The sequence below is a fragment of the Mauremys reevesii genome, linkage group 14 (genome assembly GCF_016161935.1).
Source record: "Mauremys reevesii isolate NIE-2019 linkage group 14, ASM1616193v1, whole genome shotgun sequence".
Taxonomy (NCBI): domain Eukaryota; kingdom Metazoa; phylum Chordata; order Testudines; family Geoemydidae; genus Mauremys; species Mauremys reevesii.
This window is the reverse complement of record NC_052636.1, coordinates 12,511,152-12,524,896: the sequence shown is the minus strand read 5'-3', so window position 1 is coordinate 12,524,896 and position 13,745 is coordinate 12,511,152. Positions and strand designations below refer to the sequence as shown.

General features: G+C 48.3%; 1 non-coding gene and 1 pseudogene across 1 annotated transcript; both read left to right on the top strand.

The window, feature by feature from the left end:
• Nucleotides 1-13,745, top strand: part of LOC120381498 — a 384,534-nt pseudogene that overhangs the window by 313,995 nt on the left and 56,794 nt on the right.
• Nucleotides 5,203-5,275, top strand: TRNAV-AAC. The gene has a single exon. It is a non-coding gene; the product is annotated as a tRNA-Val (tRNA).

Below are 13,745 nucleotides of genomic sequence, written 5' to 3'. Positions count from 1 at the left end.
CACCTCTTGTAATGTTATTGACATAATCTGTAACTGTATAGATCACCGTTGCGACCACGGTTCTATATTTGCAGCCAATATTGTAGAAAGGTTGTCGTGTAAGGGGTCTATGGAGTGGTTCTGATTTGCTGATTATAATGATGCCATCTCTAGATGTGTATCATTTTTGTAGTTGACGTTATGAATATTGGCTCTAGGCTGCCTGTATTTCAAACTTGTGCTCTGCTTCAGGGAACACCCCAGACAAGTTAGTGTCAGTTCTGCCTAGAACGAACGCTCCGTGAGTGAGGTGATCCACCTGGAGTAGCTCAAACCTCCAAAGTGCCTGGCCAGGGGCAGGACATTGGCACAGCAAGGGAGGGGTGTGGCAGTGACATCACAAAGGCCTTTTGCAGGACCTCAGACTATTGGTCCAAGGTGGTGGGGAGGTGGTGACTTCACAGAGAGATGCTGACATCAGCCAGGCAGGACAGGGGTGAGGGGCAAGGGAAACCTCAGAGACCCCTGTGGCTTTGCTGCAGCAAGTCTCCTTCTCCAGGTCTCTCTTTGAGGACTGAGGGAGTATTCGGGTTCACGGATGTGAGCGCCAGGAGGAACCTTTTTAAGTTTTCTCCTTCCCTTTTAGTGATTTTAATAGAAAACAGCCGTCCCTGTTTAAAAGGTAAGAGCCTCCTGGAGGTTTGAAAGCTGTTCAGTCTGATCCATCTGGTGAGAGTTGAATTCTAGGCATGGAAAACACAAGCTTAAGGAGGCCGAATTTTATTCTGAATTTTATTTGATCCCCACCAGTGAGCTGGGCCATCCTTTGGGCTCTCTGGTGAGAACCCTCAGCCTCCCTTCCTCAGTCTCTACCCTGATTGGCTGAGCAGGTGGTAATTGACAGGGAGGAGACTCAGGTCCTTGTTGGTCTCTTTTAAGACCAAGGAAATAAGTCAGAACCAGTTCTATGTTTGACAAATTTTGCTGCTTCTCTACATTAATGGTCTCTGAGTTGTTCATGATTCTCTCTAACATTGCAGTTCTCCTCAAATACTTGCTGAATAATTCCTGTGCACTGTTGTTGGTCTGGAGCTCATCAGAGAGCACTTTATTCAGGTCATTCAATGTCTGAAATTCAAGGTTAGTTTGAAAATCAGGGCTCTTGGGTCCTATTCCCAACTCTGCCACTGACTGGCCGTGTGACCTCAGACAAGTCAATTCTCCTTTCTCAGCCTCAGCTTCTCCCTCTTTCAAGTAGGGATAATAATGATCTTCTCCTACCTACCTCATGGTGGGTGAAGGATGGGGATCCATTGGAGAGTGTCACTAGGAGTAGTGCATAATATGAGGTGTCCTATCACATTTACTCAGAGCAGATTATGACATAATAGAATAGCTGAAAATCTATTTTATTTGTATTTTTTTATTTTTAAATTGTTAAGAGCAGCAACGACTTAGCTCAGATTGAAGCATCTTATCTAATTTTTGAGATCTAAGTGTCTCCTCTTTGTGTGTGACGAGACAATCTAACACACTGTGACAAACAGGAGATGCTTTTGTTTTGCAACAAAATCTTTTTGCAAAGAATTTTCATCCCACTTGTTATGATTTCGAGAAACAAACTGGTTTAGTCTGAATGGGATTTTCTGACAGAAATGGTTTCAATGAAATTTCCCACCATCTCGATTCCTGGGCTCCATCCCTGCCTCTGGGGGTTTGCTGTTTGTTAGAACAGGAGTCGGAACTGGTGGCTTCTCTTTCTGGCTCTGCCACTGCCTTGCTGTGTAGGCCCTTGGGTAGGTCATTTCCCTTCTCTGGACCTCAGGCTCCTCCCCATCTATCCAATGGGAACAGGGACAATTCTCGAACTCTGGGCAGTCATGAGCCTGAGTGAGATAAGGGGCGATAAAGCCCTCTGTGAAGGAGAAAGGGGAGTTTCACGGTGTTTAGCACCGAGGAATTCTAAAGTTTGCTAAAATGTCTAGTCTGTGGAAACAAGAAATGGTCGGGGCCAAGCCTTTTAACCACTGCCTTTTCTAAAGCCCATTCAGGGGTGTGAGTCTCTGTCTTTTCGGTACCTGGGGTTCTTTGCCAGCAGGAGAGAAGAGGTTCCTGCCTCCATTTTTGGGGCCTTAACAAACCAGGTGTTGTGCCCCAGTTCTCGTCTGAGATCCCTGAAAAAGAACATCTTCCCATCCATGAACAAGACAGGACCTATCTTTCAAAGGGGAACAAAGAGACCCCTGGGACTTGCAGACTAGCCAGCCTCACTTCCATAGCTGGAGAGATACTGGAATACATTCTTAAACACTCAGTTTGTCAGCAGCACCTACAGGAGAATTTGGTTCTTAGAACGAGTGAGCATGGATTTGTCAAGAACAAATCATCCCAAACCCATCCTCTTTCCTTCTTTGGCAGGTTTCCGGGCCTAGTGGAGGTGGGTAAACAGTAGATGGGATCTATCTCGGGGTTACTAAGGCTTTTGACACAGTCCCGCAGGACATTCTCACAAGCAAACCAGGGAAATGCAGTCTAGATGCAATCAGTGTCATGTGGGTGCAGAGCTGGTTGAAAGCCCAGACTCCAAGGGCCCTTCTCCATGTTTGGCTGCCCAACGGAGAGGGGGCACCTCGTGGGTCCGGCAGGGATCAGTCCGGGGTCCAGTACTATTCAATAGTTTAATGAATGATTTGGAAAATGGAGTGGAGATCATGCTTCTAAAATGTGCAACTGACACCAAGCACTTTGGAGCTCAGGACTGGAATTCAAAACGCCCTTAACGAATTGGAGACTTGGTCTTCTTGAGCCAAACCCCATGGCTGGGCCCCTCTCTCTAGACTGGGCTGAAGTGAAACCCCAGAGCCAGACACTCCTCCTCCTGGGCAGTGCGCTCTGACCTTGAATGGTCAGATGCTGCTTAGCTCTGTCAGAGCAGCTTTGGCTGGGGGATTCTTCCAGCACTTTCCAATAGTGGGAAGGTACGAAATCCCCATTTGCCTGCTGGGGACGGAGCCCTAGAGGGGGGAGCAACTTGCCCAAAGTCCCACCGGAAAAGGAAAACAACCAGCAGTGGAACCAATAGGGGTGTCAGGATCTTGGAGGCGCTGTCACCCCCACACTAGGACGGTGTTATGCACCCCCTGCGGCTGGCTGAGTTTCTCCGTGCCTTGGCAATAAGACAGCCTAGAACCCCATCCAGGATTATTCTATCTGCTACCCAAGATCCATAAACCTGGAAATCCTGGATGCCCCATCATCTCAGGCATTGGCACCCTGACAGCAGGATTGTCTGGCTATGTAGACGCTCCATCATCATTCCACACAAAGATGGACTACAAGCCGTCAGGAACAGTATCCCCGATAATGTCACAGCTGAACTTTGTGACTTTGTCCTCACCCATAACTATTTCACATTTGGGGACAATGTGTACCTTCAAGTCAGCGGCACTGCTATGGGTAGTCACATGGCCCCACAGTATGCCAACGTTTTTATGGCTGACTTAGAACAACGCTTCCTCAGCTCTCGTCCCCTAATGCCCCTACTCTACTTGTGCTACACTGATGACATCTTCATCATCTGGTCCCATGGAAAAGAAAACCCTTGAGGAATTCCACCATGATTTCAACAATTTCCATCCCACCTACAACCTCTGCCTGGACCAATCCACACAAGAGATCCACTTCCTGGACACTACTGTGCTAATCGATGGTCACATAAACACCACCCTATACCGGAAACATACTGAACGCTGTACTTACCTACATCTCCAGCTTTCACCCAGACCACATCACACAATCCATTGTCTACAGCCAAGCTCTAAGATACAACCGCATTTGCTCCAACCCCTCAGACAGAGACAAACACCTACAAGATCTCTATCAAGCGTTCTTACAACTACAGTACCCACCTGCTGAAGTGAAGAAGCAGATTGACAAAGCCAGAAGAGTACCCAGAAGTCACCTACTACAGGACAGGCCCAACAAGGGAAGTAACAGAACCCCACTAGCCGTCACCTTCAGCCCCCAACTAAAACCTCTCCAGTGCATCATCAAGGATCTACAACCCATGCTGAAGGACAATCCCTCACTCTCACAGATCTTGGGAGACAGGTCAGTCCTTGCTTACTGACAGCCCCCCAACCTGAAGCAAATACTTACCAGCAACCACACAACAAAAACACTAACCCAGGAACCTATCCTTGCAACAAAGCCCGTTGCCAACTCTGTCCACATATCTATTCAGGGGACACCATAATAGGACCTAATCACCATCAGCCATGCCATCAGGGGCTCATTCACCTGCACATCTACCAATGTGATATGTGCCATCATGTGCCAGCAATGCCTCTCTGCCATGTACATTGGCCAAACCAGAGAGTCTCTACATAAAAGAATAAATGGACACAAATCAGACATCATGAATTATAACATTCAAACACAGCCAGAGAACACTTCAATCTCCCAGGTCACTCAATTACAGACCTAAATGTCGCAATATTACAACAAAAAACCTTCAACAACAGACTCCCACGAGAGATGCTGAATTGGAATTAATTTGCAAACTGGACACCATTAAATTAGGCTTGAATAAAGACTGGAAGTGGGTGGGTCATTACACAAAGTCAAACTATTTCCCCCTGTTTATTTGTCCCCCTACTGTTACTCACACCTTCTTGTCAACTGTTGGAAATGGGCCATCCTGATTATCACTACAAGTTTTTTTCTCCTGCTGATAATAGCTCACCTTAACTGCTCACTCTCATTATAGTGCGGATGGCAACACCCATTTTTTCATGTTCTCTGTGTATATATATATATATATATATATATATATATATCTTCCTGCTGTATTTTCCACTGTATGCATCTGATGAAGTGGATTTTAGCCCACAAAAGCTTATGCTCAAATAAGTTTGTTAGTCTCTAAGGTGCCACAAGTACTCCTCATTATTTTTGCAGATAAATTCATGGAGGTGAAGTCCATTAATGGCTATTAGGCAGCCTGGGTAAGGAATGGTATCCCAAGCCTCTGTTTGTCAGAGGATGGAGATGGATGGCAGGAGAGAGATCACTTGATCATTACCTGTTAGGTTCACTCCCTCTGGGGCACCTGGCATTGGCCACTGTTGGCAGATAGGATATGAGGTTGGATGGATCTTTGGTCTGACCCAGTCTGGCCACTCTTCTGTTCTTATGAAGGGAAGGGCAGAGCCCTGCAACAGAGTTTCTGTAGTGTAGTGGTTATCACGTTTGCCTAACACGCGAAAGGTCCCTGGTTCAAAACCAGGCAGAAACATGATGGCGTAATTTTTCCCAGCTCCTAGTGGCCTGTCCCTGCTGTTGTAGGAGCAGCAGTGATTTCTATGCTCAATAGGTCTGTTATACTTCCCCCATTCCCATTTTTGTCTCCTCTCCCTCTCTGAATGCCTGTGAAGTGGCTTCCCCCCTCCCCCTCCTGCAATGCTTGTGGGATGAAGGGGCTGGTTGAACAGCTGAAAGAGCAGAAGAGCTCCTAGATAGAGAAGGTGTCTGGGACTCTAATTAGGCAGCGATCACACACCCAGAGCAGGGACACTGCCCAAGGTGGAGTGTGACCCACCGGATGCAGCCAAGTCATCTCCAGTCGCAGGCCATGAGGAGCAGGTCCTTAAAAGGGGAAGGGGCCCTGTGCTTAGGAGTCACTCACAAGCTTGTACCTCCAGTGACTGCCCTTCGCCTGGACCGCCTGGCCAGTGGTTTGCTGCGTTACATTCCATGGCGCCTCGGGAAGACTTACCTTCATCGCACTGTCCATCGCGGCGCTGTGGGACACTTACCTTGCAGAATCCTATGCCTGCCTCTTGGCTTCCCAGGGATGGCTACTTACAGCCCAGGAGAAGAAGGATGGTTCTGGTGAAAGGAAGACAAGCAAAGCACTGGGAGGAAATTTGGGTGTGGGCTCTGCGCTGGGGGTGGGGGTGGGGTGCAGGAGGGGTGGTGCAGCTCCCAAAGTGACCGGTACACAAAACCCTCTGGCAGCAGCTCCTAGATGAGTGGTGACACTCCCCCCACCCCAGGGGATGCTGGGCCATGCCAGCCACTTCTGGGAGCGGCACGGAGGGACAGATGTAGAGTGGGCATGGAGCCACCTTAGTGCTGCTGGCACATCTCTGCACACGCATTGGGGAGGGGAGCAGAGGGCCTCCATGTGCTGCCTGGGGTAGGGGCAGAGCACGGAGCTGCCTCCCCTCCCGGGTCTATTCCAGGAGTGGGTGGGTGGGGTCTTTTGGCCTGCAAGGTGCAGCAGGTTGGACTAGATGATCACACTGGTCCCTTCTGACCTTAAAGGTTCTGTCTAAAAGGGAGTGGGAAGTAAAGGAAATTTAAAAAAAAAATAAACCAAGCATTGTAATACCAGGATGACTCCAACTGCTCATTATATAGTCCTGCCCCTTTCTTCCTCCACTGGGTGTTTAATGACCTGTTCTGATTTGGGACACTGATTTTCTCATTCCATCAATAAACTGATACAACGTGACTGAAATTAAACCAATTCCCAGTGGAGGAATCATCACATCTTTGCATTGGCTGGGAACTGAACCCCAGTCAACTGCTTGGAAGGCAGCTATGCTCACCACTATACCACCAATGCATCTGGGAATAATTTCTGATTTTTCACACTTGGTGATTGGTCACCTTACTTCTCAGCATGAGGCGAATGTCTCTGTGGTCTCTGCCGTTCATCGTGGGGAGTTTCCCCACTGATAACAGTTCTTGCTGGGTTGGGGAGGGGAGAGAGAAGAGGCGTTTATTCTGTTTCATTCCTCTCCATTTTCTGTTCCTCCCCGTCCCTTCCAGGGTCCTCCCTTCCATTTCAGACTGTGCAGTGACACCCTCCCTGCACCCAGGACTCTCGAGCCTCTGGAGCAGCACAATCCCATGAGATCCTCAGTGACCAAGGGTCTTTTCCAACTTCCAGGAGACCCAGCTTGAATCTAAAGGAAGCTCTGTTCCTTCCTGGGGATCCTCTCTCCCTTCCTGGAGATCAAGAGCATGAAGCCTCTGCCTTGCCTCCTGGGTCTGAATTAATGTCCCATTTCCCACTATCTGCTCGAAAGAAACAAATGTTTCTAACCCAGGTGAGCGGCGTTAATTCAGCTGGAATCCTTCACCCACATTCCTTAGGAGATACAAACTCTCTGTGACCCAGACTGACTGGGGTTCATCTCTGCATGTCCCCAATGGGGAAGGAAAGACACTCAGGGCGAAGGAAGAAGATGGACAGAAGGAGTCAAATGGGGCTAGACCAGAATAGGACATTTTCTGCCTGTTAAAATGTACTAGACTCTAATTGCTTAAAACAAAACAAAAACCCACCAGCTTCTGTTTGAACCATCAGCTTTTCACAAAGCAGCCAAAGCGGCGAAGCACAGACACACATAACCACCTACAGCCCAAGTTTGTCTAAGAAGCACCTATAGTGGCTCATGCAGGGGGAAATACAGCTGTGGGTGTGAGTTCAGGCCTCACCCAGAGCATTGGTTTTCATTAGCCACGGAGCTTCCCCCACTTGCTTTGCCCAATTCACATGGAAAGTGTCATAGGAGCGTGATGAGAGTAAATTCTAAACTCTGAAATGCGGAGGTTGGCCCAGAGATTGGGATAAGGGGTTTGAAGAGAAAAAGCTCTAAGAGTATAAAACCAGACAGTCTCCAGGGGCAGGTCCGGTACAACGCCTCAACAGGGAGCCATTCGGGGGAGGGGGCTTCACTTCCTCTGTTCAATGTCCTGAGAGGTATTTGAAGATGAAGATAACGCCATGGCTAACAGGTGACTGGCACGTCCTGGGTTAAAGAAAGGGACCTGGGTTAATAGTCTGAAGATTTGCGTTACCGTCACTGTCTGACCCCCCTTCAGTGCGGCGCAGGTGTGTACGTTGCTGGGTGGAACGCACAGACTCCTGCAGAGCAGGGGCAGCTGTTTCCATGGCAGAGAGCCTGGCACTTAGGAGACTTTCTACACTTGCAGTTTTGAAGCAATTCAGTAAAATAACGGTGGAGTTACAATGTCCGGTCCAAAATTTCAGCCCCCCTGGTGCAAAAACGCTATTTTAGGATCTACATCGGAGGCTCCCGGCACTAGGACACCTGACCAGAGAGCTCAGTGGGGGCGTAACAACTGCTGACTCTGAGGGTCCCGGGCTAAATCCACTTGCAGGGGGAAGTGTTTTGATTTAATTGATGGATAATGAGCACCAGCTACCAGGGGAGAAGCCCTGAGAGTCGCTGCCACTCCAGCTGCTGCTAGGGCAGGGGGGAGCCCCAGGGGGCCAGCTGCTGCTCTGGCCACCCCAGAAGTGCTGCCAGAGGCCACCAAGCTGTGGCTGCTCCTGCTGCCCTCGGGACCACTGGGCAAGTGGTCCCCAGGGCCAGCCGCATTGGCCGCTGCTTGGGCGGTCCCTGGAGCCAGTTGATTGAGTGGCCCTGGAGTCAGCCACTGTGGCCACTGCAGAAGTCACGGAGGTTGCAGGAAGTCACAGAATCCATCACTTCCACCACCTCCATGACAGACACGGAGACAAACCCCTCCCTTCTGTGACTGCAGTTCCTGGAAGGAAAGAAGAACAGAAAGTGACGAGAGAAAGAAAAAGAGAGATTCCCTGTCACCTCTCTCCCTGCTGCCTCCCCCCTTGTATTCTGTAACCCCATCTCACTGGGTTCCCTGTGCTGGTGCCATGGGGGTGACACTAGAGTTCTGGGGATTTGGGGGGGCTCTTCATTTCTCAACATTTCACACAAATTTGTCTTTGGGCTGAAATTTCTCCTGTTAGGCCTCTCAGTCAGAGCTGTACCCCACCCTGTTTGCGGTGGGGGGAAGAGGGAGATGTAAATTGCAGAGCAGGCAGAGAAGTCACCCATAAAGGGTCATATTGATCTGGTGACTGGTTCTGACCGGGGTCACATGTCCTCTAACACAGGCTCATGTGCAGAACATGGGAGCTCTGGCTTGTCCTAAATGCTGTTGAGTGTGAGTTCCTGGAAAGGGCAGGGGAGAGGGAGCAAGAGGAGAAAGGCAGAGACATTGGAGACGAGGAATTGGGGGGAGAAGAAGGAGAGAACAGAGAGACAATAAATGATTGAAGCAGAACAGGTGTCCCAACTCCGTCTTGCTCATCACAGGTGTTCACAGAGACAGGTAGTTGCGGGTTTTCCAGTGTCAAGTCTGAACTTTGATTCTAACAATGTGGGTTGAACTATCAAGGGGATCTCCACATACCTGATCTCTTCCCTCTCCCCTTTTTTAGTATTAATTTTTATTTTGACGTGTTTGGCTTAACCGTGATCGTCTCTTTCCCCACCTGTATTGCAACTTGGGGGTTATGTTTATTGTGCCTCCCTTTTGTTCATGTCATTATAATTGTAACAGCAAAGGAATCTGCAGGAGCAAAAACTGACTCAAAACTTCATTTCCCCACCATGCAGGAACATCATACAAACAGCTCACGGAGCTGGAATCATAACACGCAAGGCCACGGGATGGGAGATGCAGGTTTCCAAGTGTTCTGTCTTTCTCAGATGACACATTCCAGCCCCTTGTGTGCCTCCATCCTGTATGACCTGCTGGACTTTGACACATTTATTGTCTCATTCTATAGATAATGTGATTGTAACACAATGTGACTGAAATTAAACCACTTCCAGATGAGGAAACAACAAAAGAGAAAAGCCATTATTGCATTGGTTGGGAATCAAACCCAGATGAATTGCTTGGAAGACACCTACGCACACCACTATACCACCAACAGATCTGGCAGGAGTAGCTTTCCTGCAGGTTCTGTGTGCTGGCAGAGGGGGTGACACATGACCATGGAGGTAGTGACCAGGGTGGTTGGGCTGGAAGCTGCCTGACAGCTGGGAGCAGATTTAGGATCCCAGAGTGACTGAAAGGGGGCAATGGTGAAAACAGATCTCACTGGGAGCTGGCCCCAAACCCGCCCCACCCCTAGGAGAGGGGAACTGAAGCTCAACTTCAATCACAGAAAACTCTTCCCTGAGAAGGAAGGGGACAGCTTGTTTTAAAGACCAGGTTTGTGTTTGTTCCTGCTACATACGGAGGGGCTGGGTAGTGCTGATTCCAGCCCCCAGACTCTGGGAGGATAAGGAACAAATTCAGGCTGCCAGTGACCTGCAGGAGGGAGATGATCTTTTGACAGTGACGGACGCCTCGTCCTAAAGGCCTTTGTCTGCCCCCTTCCAGTGACTGTTTGGTACAGGAATGCAGCCCCCACTCCTGGGTCTCTCCTGGGGAAATAATGTTTCTGTGCAAAACACCAAAGCTTTTAACAGAAAGGAAGAAAAGGAAATGGCCACACGATGGGACTAGGACATAAGGAATGAAACACAAGATCCTTCTCCCCTGTGCATTGACTTTTAACAGTGTGGCTGTTCTTATGTTCTAACTGCTGGTTATGGAAGAGACGACCTTCCAGGCTACACAGAACTGAAGAAGGGTGCTGGGTTAGCTCCACAGCTTGTCTCTTTCACCATCAGAGGTTGGTCCTCTGCAAGCTCTTACCCTCATTCGCCTTGTCTCTCTTGGACTCTGAAAAGTGTTTTCTCTCCATTCCCCTTGGAGAGACGTTAAGTTTCCCTTTGGGCAACTATCAGGCTGAAGCAATTGTATTGACTGTGACACTAGAATTGAAGATTTAATATTATAAATAAATGAGTCTAAACCTGAGGTTCTGGTTTTCACATTGGTTTTTCTAACTCAGTTCCCAGTTCTCTTCTAGAAAGGCCTCCAGGCTGCCTGCCCAGCCCAGCAAAAGTGGCCAGGAGAAAGCCCACACTGCTGCTCTTTCAGGTACTTGAAGGCTGCTATCAAATCCCCCCTCACTCCGTCAGTCCCCACTCTGTGGCAGTGCAAAGGATTCTTCCGTCCTAAGTGCAGGACTCTGCACTTCTCCTTGTTGAACCTCCTCAGATTTCTTTTGGCCCAATCCTCCAATTTGTCTAGCGCACTCTGGACCCAAAACCTGTCCTCCAGCGCTTGGGGTCTTGACATGCTTTCACAGAGCAAAGAGCACATGTTCCATGATTTCATAGGGCAGAGTTTTGTGCTATCGGGAGCTTTCCCTGTGCGAATTTGACAGGTGGATCAACATAGAGATACATTGTGACCCTTCTCAGGGTGCTGAGGGCTGTGAGTCTCCTTGTTGCCACCTGCCACAAGGAAGAGGGAGTTTTACATTTGGCAGCTGGATGTTAGTGACCAAACTCACCAGCCAGCTGGAACTCAAGGACCCTCCTCTGAGCTACAGCAGCCACCTTAACCCTTGAGTTCCCATCAATGTGTCCCCCTCTGGGGTCCAGCCCGGATCACCAGATACTCGGTGAAATCCCAGATCCTCTCTTCCCCAAGTATCCCAAGTTACTAGTTTTACTGTGGACCATTGCTACTGTATCTCACACAGCACCTGAGTACAGTTATCGAACAAGCAAAAAATTTATTTAACAACGGATAGAGATTTAAACACATAAACATGAGTGATGGAAACCAACTGTTACCACTAAACAAAGGCAGAAAATGATAGAATAGAAAGGCCAGCACAAAAAACAGAGAGAGGAACAATAAGATATTAAAAGGACAATGGTTGGAACTCTCCATTTCTCTCAGTCTTTGGATTGATGGGTACTAGAGCTGTAGCAACAGTTGAGGAACCAGGGTAAATTAAATCTAATGTCTGAGCTGCTAGTGAAGCTTTTCCCACACTCACGGCATTCAAAGGGCCTTTCCCCTGTGTGGATTCTCTGATGAACAGAAAGGGCTGATCCTTGAGTGAAGCTTTTCCACACTCACGGCATTCAAAGGGCCTCTCCTCTGTGGATTGCTTGATGCCTAATAGGTGCGACCTGCGATTGAAGGTTTTTCCTCACTCACTGCATTCATAGGGCCTGTCCCCTGTGTGGATTCTCTGATGTACAGAAAGGGCTGAGCTGTGAGAGAAGGTTTTTCCACACTCCCTGCATGTATTTTTTCTCTTTCGCCTGAGGATATCCTGCTGTGTTGTGGTTTCCATGAGGACCTTCTGAGTTCCCCAACAGGAAATAAATTTATCCACTTTCTTCCCTGGCTGGTTTCCTTGATCTGTTTTTGGTCTGTGCTGAATCTCCCAGGATTTTCCCAGCTCATGACTCCTGGACACATTCTTTTTCAATCTTTGAGATAATGCTCTGTTTTTACCCACTGGCTCAACATTTCCAGGCTGAGAATTCTGCTCCTCTTTCTCACATGCTATTGCATCACCTGCTGTGACAGAGACAGAAACCTCAAACAGGGATGGAAAGGAGAAGACCAAACAAAAACAAGTGCTGAAGACAGGTCAAATAAAAATCAGGAGCTGAACTCCCCCAAACTCTTCCCCCAAATAGGAGAGAGGAGGGGGATGAATTCAGCCTACACATCCCATCCAAATACGCAGGGGGAAGGGAGGAAGCTACTGCCTGGTGTCTGCTAGGATCTATAGGATGCCATGAACTATATTTACCCTGAGGATATGACCCCTGCTAGGGACAATAATGAACTGAGAGATCTCCCCAAGAGCTTTTTTGGGAATTCCAGATGTTTCCTTCAGGCACTTACAGATTCTGAGGTGGTTTAATGTTTCCTCACCTGTGCAGGGAGATATCAGGATCTCTCTTTCCTCTGAACCCTGGAGGTCTGGGACCCATGGCTCTTCCCCTTGTTCCAGCTGGGAGATCACATCACGTTGGAAAACTAGAAACCCTGCTCAGATGAAAGAAAACAAAGGAGTTCAGTTGATTTCATAAGACTTGGTCATAAAAAACCAAACATTCTATTAATTTAACTTCAGTGCCTAGTGTGACCTGGTGGGCCAGGGGCAGTTCTCACTGAAAATGGTTAGGGCAGGCTGAAAAAGGGAGAGCAGATGCTCCCAAAACTGCTGGTTAACACTGAAGTTAAACTCACTGACCAGTCACCAACTGGGTTATCGAGAAGCTGAAAAAAGAAATCACACGGCCCCCTTTATTCCATCCCAGTTCTCTGGCTCCTAATCAGCAGCTAGGTCCAGTACAGTGAGAGGTTATTTAAAAACTCTGCTCACATAAACAAAGTGTTCCTCTGACCCCAAAGGGTCAGCCACATCACCAGGTCAGTATAGGTTTGGATATTACCCAAAATTCCATCCTTCCAGCCAATCCTTTAGCATCTAAACTAAAGGTTTAAACGAAAGAAAGACAAAAAGAAGTTAAATGGGAAAGCAGTCAGATACATTCCAAAATGGATATATCAGGTTCTTAGCAGTATTGGTGAGTTGCTGGCTTGAAAGTCTGCCTGGAACACATCCATAGCTTGGATGGGTCATTCAGTCCTTTGTTCCAGGGTTCAGTTTGTAGTGAAGTTGCTCCAGAGGTAGGAAGGGGGATTGAAGACAAATGGAGATGATGCAGCTGCCCTTTACATTCCTTTTGCCATGTGGCCTGTACTTCCTGTGTCCCAAACACAAGCTTCACAGCAAATGGCATGGAAAAGCCTTGGAGTTCTCAGTAGACAGGCATACCCCGGCATCTCTTGCTGACTCAATAGGTGTATCCCCTTGATCCTTTTCATGGGCTCATTGTACAGATGATGATCCTCAATGGGCCATCAAACAGGCTAGGCAGTGTTGATCCCAATATGTCTGGGGGTGTCACCCAGAAACACTGCACAAGTCTGGAAATACAGATATACCCTACATATCTATAACTCACAATGCAAAGGTGATA